Here is a 17,844-nt window from a genome sequence, read left to right on the forward strand (position 1 = left end):
ATTGAATAAGATGGGCACTTGTAAATGTGCCTATCAAACGTTCAATTACTGACCCTACTTAGCCTTGCACTTGGCAAAGTAAGAGAGAAGATGTGTACCCCAATCTGGTTGCCAGTGAAACCTAATCCTTTCTTTGGCATCAAAATGAAACACCCTAGAAACACTGATAAGAAAAACGCTTTTCGCGTGACCTGTGGTGGCGCAGTGGATAAAGCGTTAACCTGGAAACACTGAGGTTACAAGTTCAAAACCCTGGCTAGCCTGGTCAAGGCACATATGGGAGTTGATGCTTCCTGCTCCTCCCCCTTCTCTCTCTCTCACTATCTCCCCCCTCCTCTCTAAAATAAATAAATAAAAAATTAAAAAAACAAAAAAAAATGCTTTTCTAAGTGATTTATAACAGGGCCAATGACTTGTTACCCTGTCAATCTTAGTCCCTGCTGATTCCCTTTCACTATGAAGGCCCATTAGAGATCTAGAACCACAATCACATCCTATTATATCCCCAAGCTACTGGGCATTTCACTATGCCAAAATGAGCACCAAATACATTACTTTCTAGTAACAAGGAAAACGTACATTCACTTCATAATGGAAAGAACAGGCAGTCACTACCAATTCAATACTGGATCTCAGAACCATGAACACTGTGACAACTATATTATCCCCTGATGTAATGCTAGCTGAAGGACCAGCAGGGGACTAAACACAAATGTTCCTCAAGTGTAAGAAAGACGTACAAAAAACACTCTGTCAACCTTAAAATAACAGAAGAGTCAGATTTTTCTTAATTCAACACAAAAATGTTTTTATTGATTGGAAAGGAAGAAAAAAATGTTAAATGCAAAGCCTGTAAAATGAAGCTACCTTTAAGTCCTATTTTAGAACTCTAGAGAATATCAGATGTGTAAGCATCAACACCCACTCCCAGCGCTTCCCCAGGGATTTGCCCTAAGCTGCAATTACAACAGGGTCCGCCCAAGCAATTAGCTGCCTTCGAGAGAACAGAAAGGTAGGCCCTGGCCCAGTAGATCAGTGGGTTAGAGCATAGACCCCATAAGCCAAAGAACAACAAATGAATGCCTCTCCCCCCTCTCCCCCGCCTCTCTAAAAGCAATAAAGAAAAAAACCCAGAAAGGTAAATCACACAGAACACGTACTATGTATTGCACTCAGTGTATGAAACAGAAAAGGGGAGTAAAATGACTCACAAAGGGGATGCTTTCCTCCTTAATTTCTGTCAAAGCATCAACAGATTGACTTGAGGGTGATTCCTGGTCCTACAGTGAGAAAAAAAGGTGAAAGATTTCGTTACAGCCAACCTGGGCGCTACACAATTCCTACCAGAGAGGGACAAAGAATAAAGGAGTTCAGCACTCTTCTGCCCTCCTCCACCCACCAGCATTAATAAGCTTTGGGGACCGCACCACAGACAGTGCTAAGTTTGTTCCTTCAATCTACAGAACGGGGATAGGGGGACACGGCGCGTAGGCACCAATCCGGCTCAAACGAAGGGGGCGAGGGGTGCGCGGTACAAACGCTACTTGGGCGCCAGCAAGGAAAAGGAATTTTCTTCTAAATGGGCCTATCCAGCATCATCTGTCACTCTGGACATCAACGAACGCCAAGGTAGGAGCGGCTTAGGTCGTGCTGCACTGAAATCTCCCGTTTTCCCCAAGCGTTTGCCCTGGGTCCTAGACTAGCAATCACCTCCCCTTCGGAAACATCATTAGAAACGCGCGGACTGCGGGAAGGAGCCTCACCCGGTTCTGGCAACGGCTCCGCGAAACGGATCTCCCTGCCCAACTAACCCTCTTACAGGAAACGCACAACTGCCCACTACCCAGTAAGACCTGAAGGTCGCGGCAGAACAGCAGCCCCCACACTTGGCACAATCCGAATAACTAAGACCGGCGCCCCTCCGCTACCGTTCCGGGATAAAAAAAACAAAGTGCCCGTGATCCTCGCCCCATCCGTCGTCCTCACCCGGCCAAGGCCTCACCCGCGCGCCCACAGACTTCGGGCCGCATGCGACGGCCCCGCCAGACAGGAGCTAGTTCAGACCAGCGCCCGGGGCACGACGCGCAGCGGCGACAGCGGAGGCACCGCGGGGATTATTCCGGGCCAATCGGAGGCTCTGGAGGCCTCCTCTGCCCATCTCCGCCTTCCCGGCCGCCTCAGCCTCTCGAGGTATTGGGGGGCCACCCCAACCGTCCGCAGGCCGGGAGTACAAGGACTGCGGGAAGGAGCCTCACCCGGTTCTGGCAACGGCTCCGCGAAACGGATCTCCCTGCCCAACTAACCCTCTTACAGGACACGTACAACTGCCCACTGCCCAGTCGCGGGTTTAGCGCTGAGAAGGCGGAGGCGTCGGCAGCGGCGCGGCCAAGCCCGAGCACGCACCACCTTTCGCCCCCCATTGGCTGGCAGAGAGGGCCGTCCAGAGCGCCTGGGGCGCTTCCATTGGCTGCATCTGCCTTCTTTCATGAACTCCTTGAGGGGATGGCCCGGGAGGCTGTCTGTCAGGCGCAGGACACACCCCGCATTTCCACGCCCTCGCCTCTCCGACTGCACTGGCCTGGGCCGCATCCCTCCCCTATAGCCCCGCCCCCACCCGGTCCGTCAGGGCAGCGGCCCGATTTTCGTTGCCGCCGCTGGGCCCCCGGGGGAACGGAGGGTCCCCCTGTGCTGGCACCGTCCAAGTCGCTGAGGCCAGGCCGCATGCCCCCGCTTAAGCCGGGGCGCCCAGGCCACCGCGGCGGTTCCCAACGCCCTGAGGGACGCGGCCTCGATGTGCCTAACGCTCTCCTACTCAGGTCCCGGAAGCCTCGTGGGGGCGGCCGCGGGCCAGAGGGGTCGGGCGGAGGGCGGAGGGCGAAGGCGTTCCCGTGCGACCTGGGGCGGACGCACGTCCACCAGCGCCTCGTCCCGTGAGAAGCAGCCTCGCCACCCGTCATGGCTACGGGAGGAGATGGCGTCCTCCATCTTGTCGGGACCCACTCGGAACCGGGCCCATGGGGTTGAGCGACGTGTCCCGGGGCAGCCCCCTCTGCGCTGCGCCATCGGGACAAGCGACAGCCCGCTCCCAGCGTCCGCGCGGGGCCAGGGAAAGGCAACTGCGGGGAGACCCAGACGTCCCTCCCCACCTCAGAAGCCAAGATGGAGGCGTTGCGGGCGCCCCTGGAACGGGTCCCGCGGGTGGACGGGCCGTGGCGCCGCCGCCACCGCCCTGCACCGTCTAGTCTTCCAGGGTTAGGAACCAACCAACCGCCCACCCGGTTGCCGCGGGCAGCAGCCCACCGGCCACGGCCCCTCTTTTGTTCCCCGTCCACCCCGACGACTCAGGCGCACGCACGCACGGTGCGGTTCCAGGACTCCTGTCCCGCTCTAGCGGCGGATGACGGAATGACAGCTACAGAGTTGGGGACAGGGATGGATGGATCAGACTTCTCAATACCACGCCATTATTCACAACTGCCTACTAATTGGACGTGTGATGTTACCATTGAACGTTCAACAAGATAAGGATGAACGGGAAATTTGTAGTGAAGCTAATCATCCTCAAAAGCCTCAGGAAAGACGGACGATCAACACTATCCACTTGCAGCAGGAGAAATTAAAATTCACTCATGAATTGTGAATTAAAATATCAAGTACTGTAATTCTTCCACCTAGGGTGAAATGCAATAAATATTCTATCTTGAATATCCAACAAATTTCAAACACCTTTCTCAAAATAGTATCGCTGGAGGTTTTTAATTAGTTTTTTTGTGAGAGAGACAGGAAGGGAGAGAGATGAGAAGCATTGACTCCTAGTTGCCTCACTTTAGTTCATGGTTAGTTCTTGGATTGCTTCTCACACATGCCTTGACCGGGATGGAGTATGGACTCAAGCCAGCGGCCATGGGATCCTTTGAGGAGCAAGCTCAAAACCAGGATGCCTCCAGAGGCGGATTTAACGAGGTGTGTGGGGGGGGGGGGAGGGCGCACAGTGCACGTGCTCTGCAACTTGACACTTTTTCCTAACGACACCGAGTTTGGTTAATTATGTGCAATTTTAACATTAAAAGTACATAATATTTATTTTAAAATATGGTTAACATGTATTTTTATTTTCCCTGTCTCTCTCTCTTTTTTTAAAGGACTTCAGCCAACCCTAATCTGCCTCGGGATGCCTTGCTCAGATGGTGAATGAGGAGCCAGCAGGCCAGAGGAGGAGACCAAGAGGTTCCAACCTGGGGCCTCAGTGTCCCAGGTGGATGCTCCATGCCCTATTCCACCACTGGCCAGGCATCACTGAGTTTTTGTGGACCGTAAATGGCAAAAAGCCATTATAGATTAGAGGCTTAGCAAAAGGCTCAATTCTCCCCCCTCCATCTCCATATTTGGCTTTGATGCTGAGTATTTGCACCCACTCCACTTGCTTCCTTGAGTTGCTGGAAGCAATATACATGCCCTTCCTCTGACTCTGTTTGTTTCAGATGTTTGTAAATTTCACTAATGTATCCTGTTTTTGCCTTGGGAGAGTTCCTGTCTTAGCCTTTGATGTGCAACTTTGTATCAGGGTCCTTGATTTGCATAGGTCTATATAATAAAGCAAACTGGGGCTCTGAGGCACTCAGATACTGCCAGGCAGTTTGAAGAGCCCTCCCGCTCCCATCGTTTTTCTTTTGACAAACTGTGTTTCCTTAATTCCACACTTATTAGGAGCCACAGTGGTCCGCGGCACTGAGCCTTTTTTTTTTTTTTTTTTTTTTTTTTTTACAGAGACAGAGTCAGAGAGAGGGATAGACAGGGACAGACAGACAGGAACGGAACGGAGAGATGAGAAGCATCATTAGTTTTTCCTTGTGCGTTGAGACTTCTAGCTGTTCATTGATTGCTTTCTCATATGTGCCTTGACTGCGGGCCTTCAGCCGACTGAGTAACCCCTTGCTGGAGCCAGCGACCCTGAGTCCAAGCTGGTGAGCTTTTTGCTCAAGCCAGATGAACCCGCGCTCAAGCTGGTGACCTCGAGGTCTCGAACCTGGGTCCTTCCACATCCCAGTCCAACGCTCTATTCACTGAGCCACCGCCTGGTCAGGCAACCCTGAGTCTTTTCTAAGCAAAACTTTTATTTCATAATTGTGTATTTTTCAGTTCTCAATACAATGAAATAGCGTTATAATATTTTATAATACAGTTCTGTATTGCATTGACATTCTTGATGGCACTAATAGAAATGGTCTGTTAGCAAATGCAGAGTAAAATTGTAATAATTCAGTGAAAACTTTTATCACTCCTTTTCTCCTACCATGTACCATTGCAATAGCTTCTGCTCATTGTGTTTATAATTAGAAGGCTTAGAGATACATCGAAATGAGTTATCATAGACTTGAATGGTAGATTGTGTTCCCACATAAGTTCAATTTGAGGAAGTTCTGTACTGCTACTAATTCCCTGGCATTATTGCTGTTTTATAATTAACAGCAAGTATAATAATTATAGTAATTTATATATATATATTTATTTTTTTATTTTTTTGTATTTTTCCGAAGCTGGAAACGGGGAGGCAGACAGACTCCCGCATGTACCTGACCGGGATCCACCCGGCATGCCCACCAGGGGGCAATGCTCTGCCCATCTTGGGGCATTGCTCTGCCCCAATCAGAGCAATTCTAGCGCCTGAGGCAGAGGCCACAGAGCCATCCTCAGCGCCCGGGCAAACTTTGCTCCAGTGGACCCTTGGCTGTGGGAGGGGAAGAGAGAGACAGAGAGGAAGGAGAGGGGGAGGGGTGGAGAAGCAGATGGGCGCTTCTCCTGTCTGCCCTGGCTGGGAATCGAACCCGGGACTCCTGCATGCCAGACTGATCCTCTACCACTGAGCCAACCGGCCTCGGCTGTGTTATAGTTTTTTACACTGTGCTTAATTTATATATTTTTTTAAGCTTTATTTATTTATTTATCGAGAGAGACAGACGAGAAGGGAAAAAGATGAGAAACATCAACTCATAGTTGCAGCACTTCAGTTGTTCATTAATTGCTTTCTTATTACATGCCTTCACTGGGGGGCTCCAGCCAAGCCAATAACCCCTTACTCAAGCCAGTGACTTGGAGCTCAAGGCAGCAACCTGAGCTGATTATGTGGATGACCCCAAACCCAAGCTGGTGAGCCTGCACTGAAGTTGGATGAGCCTGCACCCTAGCCAGCAACCTCTGTGTTTCGAACCTAGCTCCTCAGCATCCGTTGGTCTAATAAGTTTGTAAATATGATATATATGTTTGCTTGCTTATAGTTTGCATTGGATGTGGGAGACAGGCTGTAAGCTGACAAAGTTATTATAGCCTAAGTCTTAGTTTTAAGACTAAGCCTTTCCCGTCCTTTTAATACTAAGATCTTCTCAAAACTAAGCTTTTCCCCACACCCTTGATTGTTGCATGATGTGGAGTGGTGCACTCTTATGAGGAATTTTATTTATGCCTCAGATAAGTGACTTTGTATCAGAGACTTCATTATTTGTATATTGGCTTAAAGGTTTAGATTTCTACACTATAAAATGGATGAGACCAGGATTCTCTCTAGGTTCCTGAAATTATCATTGCATGGGATAAGCAGCCAAGATGGCGTAGTGCTGAAGGAGAAGCCAGTTTGTGCAGGGTTTTTGTAGAGAGAAGGAGATAGGGAACAGAGGTGAATAAGGCTGGTGAGCCCTGGCCGGTTGGTTCAGTGGTAGAGCGTCGGCCTGGCGTGCAGGAGTCCCAGGTTCAATTCCCAGCCAGGGCACACAGGAGAAGCGCCCATCTGCTTCTCCACCCCTCCCCCTCTCCTTCCTCTCTGTCTCTATCTTCCCCTCCCGCAGCCAAGGCTGCATTGGAGCAAAGCTGGCCCATGCACTGAGGATGGCTCTATGGCCTCTGCCTCAGGCGCAAAATGGCTCTGGTTGCAACAGAGCAACGCCCCAGATGGGCAGAGCATCGCCCCCTGGTGGGCATGCCAGGTGGATCCCGGTCCGGCACATGCGGGAGTCTGTCTGACTGCCTTCCCGTTTCCAACTTCAGAAAAAAAATAAATAATAAGGCTGGTGAAGTAGAAAGCTTTGATTCTAGGAAACTCAGATGAGTCAGTGGCTTTGGGAGCCCTGAATGAAAAGGGAAGTGTTTTCCTACTGTGTGTATATCTTGCCCGCCAGGTGCAAGCTAGGATTAAAGGTAATGGCTCACCAGTTCTTGGCTCCATTGTTTCATTACCGTCTGTCTGAATCATATGTGAACCTGCATGGGCCAGGTGGCTGTGATGGTGGCTGTGGCTACTGGTTTTACAGCATCCTAGGTCAATGCTCGATCCACTGAACCACCACCACGCCAGGCAAATATTTTTTCTGTTTGTTAATGGTATTGAAATGCAATTAAGTTTGTTTTTAAATTTTTTTTATTGACTTTCTTGTTGTTTTTAAATTCATTTTAGAGCCTGACCGGGCGGTGGCACAGTGGATAGAGCATCAGATTGGGATGCGGAAGACCCAGGTTCGAGACCCTGAGATCGCCAGCTTGAGCACGGCCTCATCTGGTTTGAGCAAAAGCTCACCAGCTTGAGCCCAAGGTCGCTGGCTCCAGCAAGGCGTTACTCGGTCTGCTGAAGGCCCACGGTCAAGGCACGTATGAGAAAGCAATCAATGAACAATTAAGGTGTTGCAATGCGCAATGAAAAACTAATGATTGATGCTTCTCATCTCTTGGTTCCTGTCTGTCTGTCCCTGTCTATCCCTCTCTTTGACTCTCTGTCTCTGTACATTTATTTTAGAGAGAGGAGAAAGAGAGAGAAGGGGGTAGGAGCATTGAAGCATCAACTCCCATATGTGCCTTAACTGGGCAAGCCCAGGTGTCCCAACTAGTGACCTCAGTGTTCTAGGTCGATGCTGTATCCACTGTGCCACCACAGGTCAGGCATTTTATTGATTTTAGAGAGAAAGGAAAGAGCAAGAAGGAGACAAGAACATGGATCTGGTCCTGTATATGCCCTGACCAGGGATTGAACCAGCAACCTCTCCACTTCAGGATGATGCTCTAACCATCTGAGCTGTCTGTTTTTCTGGCTATGTGGTGACCAAGTCATAAAAGGACTTTTAAAAATAAATATTTTTATGTCCATAATAGCATTATTTATAATTTCCAAAAGGTAGAAGTAACCCAAATGTTTATTAACTGATGAAAGCATAAATAAATGTCATCTATCCATATAATGGGATATTAGTCAGCCAAAACAAGGAATGAAGTTCTGGTACATTCTACAACGTGGATGAACCTTGAAGATATATTGCTACATGATATGAGCCAGACTCAAAAGCGCAGATTGTATAGCCAATCACCAATCGCGTCACCATTTGGTTGTTCCGCTACCGTCCACCATGAAAGCTGGAACACCCACTAGTGGGCAGGAGGGACCAGGTTGACCAGCACTGCAAAAGTGGGCGGTTTTTATAAAAAAGTTCACCATCAAGGGTTTAATGGAACTTGGTAGAACACCATTTGTAAAGCCAGTAGCCAGGGCTACCATCACAGCAGCTAGGACCATGCAGGTTTGCATTGGATTCAGACAGTTGGTAAAGAAACAACGGAGCCAAAAACTGATGGGCCATCATCTTTAATCCTAGCTTGCACCCAGCGGGCAAGTAAAAACACACATTGGGCTCCAAAATCCACTCACATTCAGTGCTCACAAAGCTACTGACTTATCTGAGTTTCCTAGAATCAAAGGTTTCTAGCTCATCAGACATATTCACCTCTGTTTCCCATCTCCTTCCTTCTCCCTGCACAAACTCTGCACAAACTGGCCTCTCACTCAACACTGCACCATCTTGGCTGCTTCTCCTGGCCTCCTCCACATAGCCTTTCTCTGCTCTCCTCTCTGCTGTCTCCTCTAATGCTAATCTCAGGAACTAAGAGAGCAAGCTCCCATTCTGCCCCCATTTTATAGTGCAGAAATCAAAACCTTTAATCCAATATACAAAATAGGGAAGTCTCTAATACAAAGTCACTTATCTAGGGCATGATGGGATTGCACCACCCCACATCAAAAAGGGTGGGAAAGGCTTAGTCCTAAAACCAAGCCCCAGGCTACAAGGATCCTGACTGCCCACAGCCCGCTCCCAACACACATTAATATCATCTGTGTCACGGGCTTCCATGTGGGTAGTGCCATCTTTAACAAAGTGAGCATAATATATTTTATCTGCCCAACACCATTTTGTCATAATATCTGGAAATACAGATATTTTAAAAAAACTGAGCTCCATTTGATTACTTCTTCTGATTACTTATAGTAAAGATACAGGTTTATTGCCTGGCCAGGTGGTGGTGCAATGGATAGAGTGTAAGCCTGGGATGCTGAGTATCCAGGTGGAGTCCCCCAGGTTGGGGTTTTGAGCACGTGCTCATCAGTTTGACGTGCTCATCAGTTTGAGCACTGTTTGCTGGCTCCAGGCCACTGTTGCTGTCTTTTTTTTTATTTTATTCATTTTTAGAGAGGAGAGAGAGAGAGAGAGGAGATAGAGACAGAGAGAGAGAAGGGGGGAGGAGTTGGAAGCATCAACTCCCATATGTGCCTTGACCAGGCAAACCCAGGTGTTGGGCAGATAAAATGTATTATGCTCACTTTGTTAAAGATGGCTCCGCTGCCCACGTGAGGCCGTCGCCCAGGTGATATTAAGGTGTGTTGAGAATCCTTGTAGCCTGGGGCTTGGTTTTGGGATTAAGCCTTTCCCACCCTTTTTGATGTAGGGTGGTACAATCCAATCATGCCTCAGAGGGTGACTTTGTATTAGAGACTTCCCTGTTTTGTATATTGGATTAGAGGTTGTGAAGCTACAATATAAAGTGGGGGCAGAACAGAGTTTAGATTCTTGGTTCCTGGGATTTTCAGCAGAGGAGAGAGTAGAGCCAGCAGTGGGAGGAGGCCACGTGGAGGAGGCCAGGAGAAGCAGCCAAGATGGTGCAGTGCTGAATGAGATGCCAGTTTGTGTAGAGTTTGTATTTGGGATAAGGAAGGAGATGGGGAACTGAGGAGAATAAGTCTGGTGAGCTAGAAACCTTTGATTCTAGGAAACTCGGATAAGTCAGTGGCTTTGTGAGCACTGAGTGTGACTGGGTTTTGGAGCCCAGTGTGTATTTTTACTTGCCCGCCCGGTGCAAGGTAGGATTAAAGGCTATGGCCCATCAGTTTTTGGCTCCATGGTTTTTTTACCGACTGTCCGAATCCAATGCGAACCTGCATGTGAATGGCCATGATGGCGGCTCCTGGCTTTACACCAGGGTTTCGAACTGACGACCTGAGCATTACCAGGTCGACGCTTTATCCACTGCGCCACCACAGGTCAGGCACTGTTGCTGTCTTGAGTCCAAGGTTTCTGGCTGGAGCACATGGTCACTAGCTCTGCTGGAGCACCCCTCCACCCTTCTATACCCCTGTCAAGGTGCATATGAGAAGGCAATAAGGAATTGATGCTTCCCATCTCTCTCCCTGTCTTTATGTCTCTGTCTCTGTGTTGGTCTCTCTCTCTTGCTAAAAAAAGTTAATTGAGTTACAGACACAAACCACCTAAGAAAAAAGTGTTTATAGATTGATGAGAGTCCTTGGTTTCTTATGTACACAGTGCTGTATTTCATGGGCATTCCTAATGTCACCAAAGCAAGGTTATTATTATTTTTTTATTTTCAGCCCTCAGCTATTTGTTGGAAGTAAATGAAGTAACAAGACGTAAAGCAAACATTTTCATAACTTGTAAATTAAAGTCATCCATCTCATGTTGTGTTGTAAGGTACCAAAAAGCTGAAAAATTAATATTGATATTCTAGGAGGAAAAGTTCAGGCTTTCCTGTCCTTTCTTTGGAAAATGGAAAAAAATAATATAGAAATCTCCTGACTTACAAGGATTAGGGTCATTTGGTTTAAAGTTCTCTGAAAGGATTACGGTTATTTGAGGAACTCCCTTTCCCTTTCAATGAGAGGCAAAATTTACATACCACTCTACACTGATCTTAGCTCTCCCTCCCTTCCTGGAACCTGAGATTAACGTGTACCTCTAGGCCAGTGGTAGTCAACCTGGTCCCTACCACCCACTAGTGGGCGTTCCAGCTTTCATGGTGGGCGGTAGCAGAGCAACCAAAGTATAAATAAAAAGATAGATTTAACTATAGTAAGTTGTTTTATAAAGATTTATTCTGACAAACTTAGCGAAAATCCGACATAAAGTACTTGTTAAGTACTTATTATTATATGCTTTAACTTGCTGTAACTCTGCTTTATAAATTTTATAAAGTAAAGTTACTTCCCTACTTTATAAATCATCATTACTGTGGAACTGGTGGGCAGTTAAAAAATTTTACTACTGCCCTGGCTGGTTGGCTCAGTGGTAGAGCAAAGGCCTGGCGTGCGGAAGTCCTGGGTTCAATTCCCGGCCAGGGCACACAGGAGAAGCACCCATCTGCTTCTCCACCCCTCCCCCTCTCCTTCCTCTCTCTCTCTTTCCCTCCCGCAGCCAAGGCTCCATTGGAGCAAAGATGGCCCGGGCGCTGGGGATGGCTCCATGGCCTCTGCCTCAGGCGCTAGAATGGCTCTGGATGCAACAGAGCGACGCCCCGGATGGGCAGAGCATCGCCCCCTGGTAGGCGTGCCGGGTGGATCCCGGTCGGGTGCATGCGGAGTCTGTCTGACTGCCTCCCTGTTTCCAGCTTCAGAAAAATACAAAAAAAAAAAAAAATTTTACTACTAACAGAGATACAAAAGTGGGCAGTAGGTATAAAAAGGTTGACTACCCCTGCTCTAGGGCAAAAGAGGAGAGATAGATACTAAAAGGATTTGTGAATGTCTTTGATTGTATTATCTTGAAAGTTTTTAACATTTTCTGTAAATACCCTAGACAAATGTTAATCTTGTTAATGTAACGCAAATCTTGTTAAATGTTAATTTTATTAATGATTGTGTCATGCTGTCATGCCCCCCAACCTGTATGTAGTCAAAGAGTATATAACCAGCCTCTAAAATGTACTCGGGGCTCATGATTTGGTTCTGTTATGCCCCGTGTCAGCCATATGCGGCCGGCATATTTAACAAATCTCCTCCTTCAATAAAACTCTTCTGGATTTGGTGTCTCTACATAAACCCACTGAAGTGAGGTATGGTGCCTTTCAGAATCTCGGGTACAGTACTTAACAACAAAGCAAGTATAAATGCAAAAAGCCAGAGCTCAGTTAAGTTGATAGAGTAAAGTTCTATAGAGTTCATTTAAAGTTAGTTATGTTAGGCCTTAGCCTGTTGACTCAGCAGATTTGATTCCCAGTCAGGGCACGCAGGAGAGGCAAACATTTGCTTCTCCATCCCTCCCCTCCCCCCTTCTCTCTCTTTCTCTTTCTCTACATCTCCCGCAGCCATGGCTTGATTGATTTGAGCACATCTGCCAAGGGCTCTGAGGATAGCTCTGTGGAGCCTCCCTCAGAAGCTAAAAATAGCTGGGTTGCAAGCATGGCCCTAGATGGGCAGAGCATCGGCTTCAGATGGGTGTTGCCAACTGGATCACAGCTGGGGCACATATGGGAGTCTGTAAAAAAAAAAAAAAAGTGTTGGGCAGATAAAATGTATTATGCTCACTTTGTTAAAGATGGCTCCGTTGCCCACGTGAGGCCATCGCCCAGGTGATATTAATGTGTGTTGAGAATCCTTGTAGCCTGGGGCTTGGTTTTGGGATTAAGCCTTTCCCACCCTTTTTTGATGTGGGGTGGTACAATCCAATCATGCCTCAGAGAAGTGACTTTGTATTAGAGACTTCCTTATTTTGTATATTGGATTAGAGGTTGTGAAGCTACAATATAAAATGGGGGCAGAATGAGAGTTTGTGCTCTTGGTTCCTGGGATGATTAGCATGAGAGAGCAGAGGGAGCAGAGCAGAGAGCAGAAAGAGGCCATGTGGCCAGGAGAAGCAGCCAAGATGGCGGAGTGCTGAGTGAGATGCCAGTGTGTTTAGTGTTTGTATCTGGGATAAGGAAGGAGATGGGGAACTGAGGAGAATAAGGCTGGTGAGCTAGAAACCTTTGATTCTAGGAAACTCGGATAAGTCAGTGGCTTTGTGAGCACTGAATGTGAGTGGGTTTTGGAGCCCAGTGTGTGTTTTTACTTGCCCGCCAGGTGCAAGCTAGAATTAAAGAAAATGGCCCACCAGTTTGTGGCTCCGCTGTTTCTTTACCGACTGTCCGAATCCAATGCGAACCTGCATGGGCCAGGCTGCTGTAGTAGTGGCCGTGGCTTCTGGCTTTACAGTAAGTAAAAATAAAAAATAAAGTAAGTTATGTCACAGACTTTAAATTTTTTTTTTTTTTTTTGAAAAATAAGGATGTTTATTAGGGACATTTCTAGCCCACAGCTAGGGCTCATACTCAGCTCTATGAGCCACTGTCAGACCTCATCCCCATTCAATGTGAATGTCATTAGGGAGGCCAGGCCACAGGTAGATCCCATTAATCCCACAGTAAGGGGTCCCTCCTATAGCCAGGTATAGCTACTCTGGGGATGAAGAGAGAAATTGTTGGGCAGATAAAATGTATTATGCTCACTTTGTTAAAGAGGCCGTTGCCCAGGTGATATTAATATGTGTTGAGAATCGTTGTAGCCTGAGGCTTGGTTTTGGGATTAAGCCTTTCCCACCCTTTTTGATGTAGGGCGGTACAATCCAATCATGCCTCAGAGAAGTGACTTTGTATTAGAGACTTCCCTGTTTTGTATATTGGATTAAGGGAGTTTAGATTGCTACACTATAAAATGGGGACAAAGTGGGAGCTTGGGCTCTTGGTTCCTGAGATTATCATTAGAAGAGAGAGCAGAGGAGAGCAGAGAAAGGCCATGTGGAGGAGGCCAGGAGAAGCAGCCAAGATGGTGAAGTGCTGAGTGAGATGCCAGTTTGTGTAGAGTTTGTATTTGGGATAAGGACGGAGATGGGGAACAGAGGAGAATAAGTCTGGTGAGCTAGAAACCTTTGATTCTAGGAAACTCGGATAAGTCAGTGGCTTTGTGAGCACTGAATGTGACTGGGTTTTGGAGCCCAGTGTGTATTTTTACTTGCCCGCCGGGTGCAAGCTAGATTAAAGACTATGGCCCACCAGTTTTTGGCTCCATGGTTTCTTTACCGACTGTCCGAATCCAATGCGAACCTGCATGGGCCGGGCTGCTGTGATGGTGGCCCTGGCCGTGGCTCCTGGCTTTACAGAAATCATTCTGTTAATATGTTCCTCTAGACCAGGGGTCTCAAACTCAACTCAGCATGTGGGCCGCAGAGCAAGATCACAGCCGTTCGGCTGGCTGCACTAGGTCTACAAAAGGCAACTGTTACGCAACACTTTTCAGTATCACAAAACGACCAGAAACTGTAGTTCGTGGATTAGTCTGCGGGCCGCAAGTTTGAGACCTCTGCTCTAGACCCTGCCTCTAACTCCACCCCACTGTCCAAGACCATGGGTCAAAGGTGAGTAGTACCATAATGTGGGGTATCAAGGGATGCCCTTCCCTTCTTAGCCATTCCAGGCCTGGGGGGCCACTGAGGTAGAAGGGGGAGCAGCCAAAGCACTCAAATCCCCCTTGTGGACCATGTTCTGGGCTTGCCCCTTAGGGAAACAGGGCTTTTTGCTGGTATGGAGGATAGGACATCAGCTCAGACTGGAATGCTGCAGTTCTTCCCAAAGCCATAAGGGCACTGGCTGTCCAAGCTGGCTCAGGAGCTTTGACAGCTCCAAACTGTGGTTCCGGAAAAAATCCGTAAGGAAAAGGCAGGACTCAGTGTCCATATCTGGGTACCTCTGACCTTTGCTTTTGCCTAGACAGTGAGTCTTACTACCTCCAAGTCCCTGGCACCAGAATCCCTTACCTTCATCAAACCTGAGGGTCTGTGTGTAGTTCAGAAAGGGTGTGATACCCAGGAACTTCTGGATGCTGTCCATTGAAGCAGCTGGGTTGGTTCGCAGCTCTTCCCCATCCATAATCAGCAGCTATTCGGAGGGGTAATAAGTCAGCCAGCGTTGCAGATGGGTGGAATAGTAACCAGAGACAAGGCAGTGGTTTTGCATGGACCGAAGTGCCAGAGGGGCCTGGGAGGAGGCTGAAATCACCTGATAGAAGGTATGGTTCAGAGCAGCTGGGTCTCCGTGTGCTTGCTGGTGCTGGTACCAGGAGTAGGCCCTGTCAGCAGGGTTGGTGAGCACAGTGATGATCTTGGCTCGTGGTAGGAGGGCAGTCCCTTGCCACAGTACAACTTCTGAGTCAAAATAGGTAGCACTTTTTCAAACAGAAAGTCAGTGCTCGCATTGGAAGGGATAGGAAAGAAGTCCATGTACCAGTCAATGCCCTTGTGGTAATTAGGGCCATTGAAGAACTGAATCTCCTCAAAAGTGCTGGGGCTAAGGAAGCTGCTGGTCACAGCTGGGTGCAGGCTCAGGAAGAAGTGAATAGCTGTGGTCCCTGTCTTCTGGGGTCCCACAATGAGGAACTTGGGGAGCCAATCACAGGTTTTCTCCTTGGACCAGATATCTTTGTGCCTCTTGTCATCACAGGGATTCTGCCAAAGGGGGCTTCGCTCTTGAGGGAAGAGTTCAAAGTACTTCCGTGCAAGAGGAACAGGAGGAAGGGTCTGTAAGCGCAGCCGTGTCCAGCACTGGAGGAAGCGCACCAGGCTCTCAAAGGTGTATAGGCCCAGTTAATCATTTCCATAATTGGACAGATGGGTCATAAATATGCTGATCGGATTTAAGCAGCACTGTCAGAAAGAGCTCTCCACCTCGAATGCTCCAGTCTAGTTCATGAGAGCCTCCAGGATACTCATTATAGAAGATCGTGTGAGTGAAGAGGCCACATGTCTGCCGTGGCAGCACCATAATGCCATTGTGAATGAAGCCACGGCGATAGCGGGCAGGGCTGAGATGGGAATACTCCTCAGTGCTGGTCACCTGGATGCCCCACACAGATTTCCAGGCCTCATCGAGCTGCGTGTGGATGGGGTACACACCCGAGTGGTGGGGAACCACAGCATACCCCAGATCCGTGAGAATCCCATGCTCCAAAGCAAACTGTTTGTTGAGCCTCATCTGGTCAGCCAGCACGGAGTGGTTGTGAAACAGGTGGCCGCATGTGGCTCCACATGTGCAGGAACCACCAGAATTCTCTGTGGTGCTTCAGCAGCATATCGTCCCCTGCATCCTCCTCCTCTGTGCCAGTATGATAGAACTTGCCCGAGAAGCCCAAGTTGAAGGTGAAGTTGGGGACTAAGGTCCTGAGTTTGTTCTAGGTGCTCAACAGAGCCTCAGTATCAGCCACCTTCATGTGGGTACCTTCCTTGCCCACAAAGATATCATCAATGTCTACCAAGGTGTAGCGGTCAAGGTCCAGGCAAAGGCGCTTGCCAGTGAGGTATGCAACAGCATCAACAAAAACAAGTTTGTGGAGCCAGAAGGAAAGGCCATGGCCAAAGAGGACCTGCTGGATGCCATCATGAAGCCCCAAGTCCTGTACCACAGTGGGAATCCACGCCTGGTGAGGTACTGGTCCTGGAACAGAGGGCTCAGCTGTCTAAAGGCTAGTAAGAAGCACTGGTTCATATGTGCTATGATTGGATTGGAAGATGGTCCAGTCATCACTGGGCAATGGCCCAGACTCCAGGCGGCTAGGGCGTGTGAGATGCAGTAGTGGGGCAGAAGGATTCACTTGGTAGTCCCGGAGCCCCAAGTTGGAGTACAGAAAAAGGGGAAAGCCCTTAAGCTGGGCACTCAGTAGGCTATGCTCATGAGCTCAGAAAAAGCCAGTGATGCCCACACCATATTCTACACAGTACCGGTCTAACAGTTCCCGACTCCAGGCATCCAGGTTGACATACTTGAGCAAGTTCTCATAAATGACCAAGACATAGCGGCCACGGGTATGATCAATCAGTGTGGGCATGTCTCCTTGGCCAGGTGCCAGCTCAGTGCTATAATGAAAACGACTAGACTCCAAGATGGCAACAATCTCCTGCCCCAGCTGTGAGTATGCACGCTCCACAAACACAAGGACCACAGGTTCAGTTTGAGCTGTCTCTGGAGGCCTGGGAGGCCGAGGTGGGATTGGAGGCTGTACAGGGCCAGGGCCAGGGCCAGGGCCAGGGCCAGCTGCCCCACCACTGCTGCAGTCTCCCAAGGGCAAAGGCAAGGATTCCTTGGCCTTGGGACTGGTAGATAGGTAGTAAGCCAGGAAGCCCATGGAGCCCAGACTGAAAGCAATCAGCAGCAGTATGAGGCGATGCAGTTCCAGCTGTCGAGCTGCGCATACCACCTTCCACAACTTGAGCATGGCAGGGGGGAAGGGAGGCAGGGATGGGGACTACTTCAAGGGATGGGAGGAAAGAGTTCTAGAGGCTAGGGCTCTCTTGGGAGGGTGGAAGAATAGGAAAATAGGTGAAAGAAACTCCTTCAGGGTCAGTTCCCTGAGGAGGTGAGACAAGTTCCCTTAGTATAGGGTAGGGGAAGTAGAAGGGGCAAACTGGGACAACCGGACAGAGTCCACTGGTGTCAGGTCACCATGGCCCCCTGGCCCATAGCTTCAGGATGCAAATCTAGCCAGGCTCCACTCTTGGTCCTGCTTGAGCTCCTCACATCAGAGGTCAGCAAAGCCCACAAACTCTGCCCTTCCTATCTTCTGCTCACTGGATGATTTCTTTTCCCAGAAAAAAACTCTCTTTGCCAGACATTCTTCTAAGAGCTTTCCATCTCTGTAATGCTCACACCAGCCCCAGGATCACACAGCTCAGTCAGAGGAGGACTGGGATTCTAAGTCAGGCCTGTCCAGCCCCACAGGCCGTG

The 17,844-nt window shown here is 48.7% G+C and overlaps 1 protein-coding gene and 1 pseudogene across 12 annotated transcripts in view; both read right to left on the reverse strand.

Annotated features, from left to right (window-relative positions):
- Positions 1–2,382, reverse strand: part of ZMYM5 (zinc finger MYM-type containing 5) — a 58,202-nt gene extending 55,820 nt beyond the window's left edge. For 9 of the 12 annotated variants that reach the window (XM_066369115.1, XM_066369120.1, XM_066369122.1 and 6 more), the window contains exons 1-2: positions 2,256–2,382; positions 1,212–1,280 (exon numbers count right to left, since the gene is read on the reverse strand). The gene's annotated coding sequence lies outside the window, so the exon portion shown is untranslated. Of the gene's footprint in view, positions 1–1,211; positions 1,281–1,763; positions 1,941–1,986 lie in introns of those variants that run through there. The other 3 variants (XM_066369119.1, XM_066369118.1, XM_066369116.1) reach the window with 3 other exon arrangements.
- Positions 2,383–14,440: 12,058 nt separating this feature from the next.
- LOC136395051 (bifunctional heparan sulfate N-deacetylase/N-sulfotransferase 2 pseudogene) lies at positions 14,441–17,335 on the reverse strand (annotated as a pseudogene).
- Between the last annotated feature and the right edge of the window lie 509 nt (positions 17,336–17,844).

Source organism: Saccopteryx leptura, chromosome 2 (genome assembly GCF_036850995.1).
Source record: "Saccopteryx leptura isolate mSacLep1 chromosome 2, mSacLep1_pri_phased_curated, whole genome shotgun sequence".
NCBI classification, from domain to species: Eukaryota; Metazoa; Chordata; class Mammalia; order Chiroptera; family Emballonuridae; genus Saccopteryx; species Saccopteryx leptura.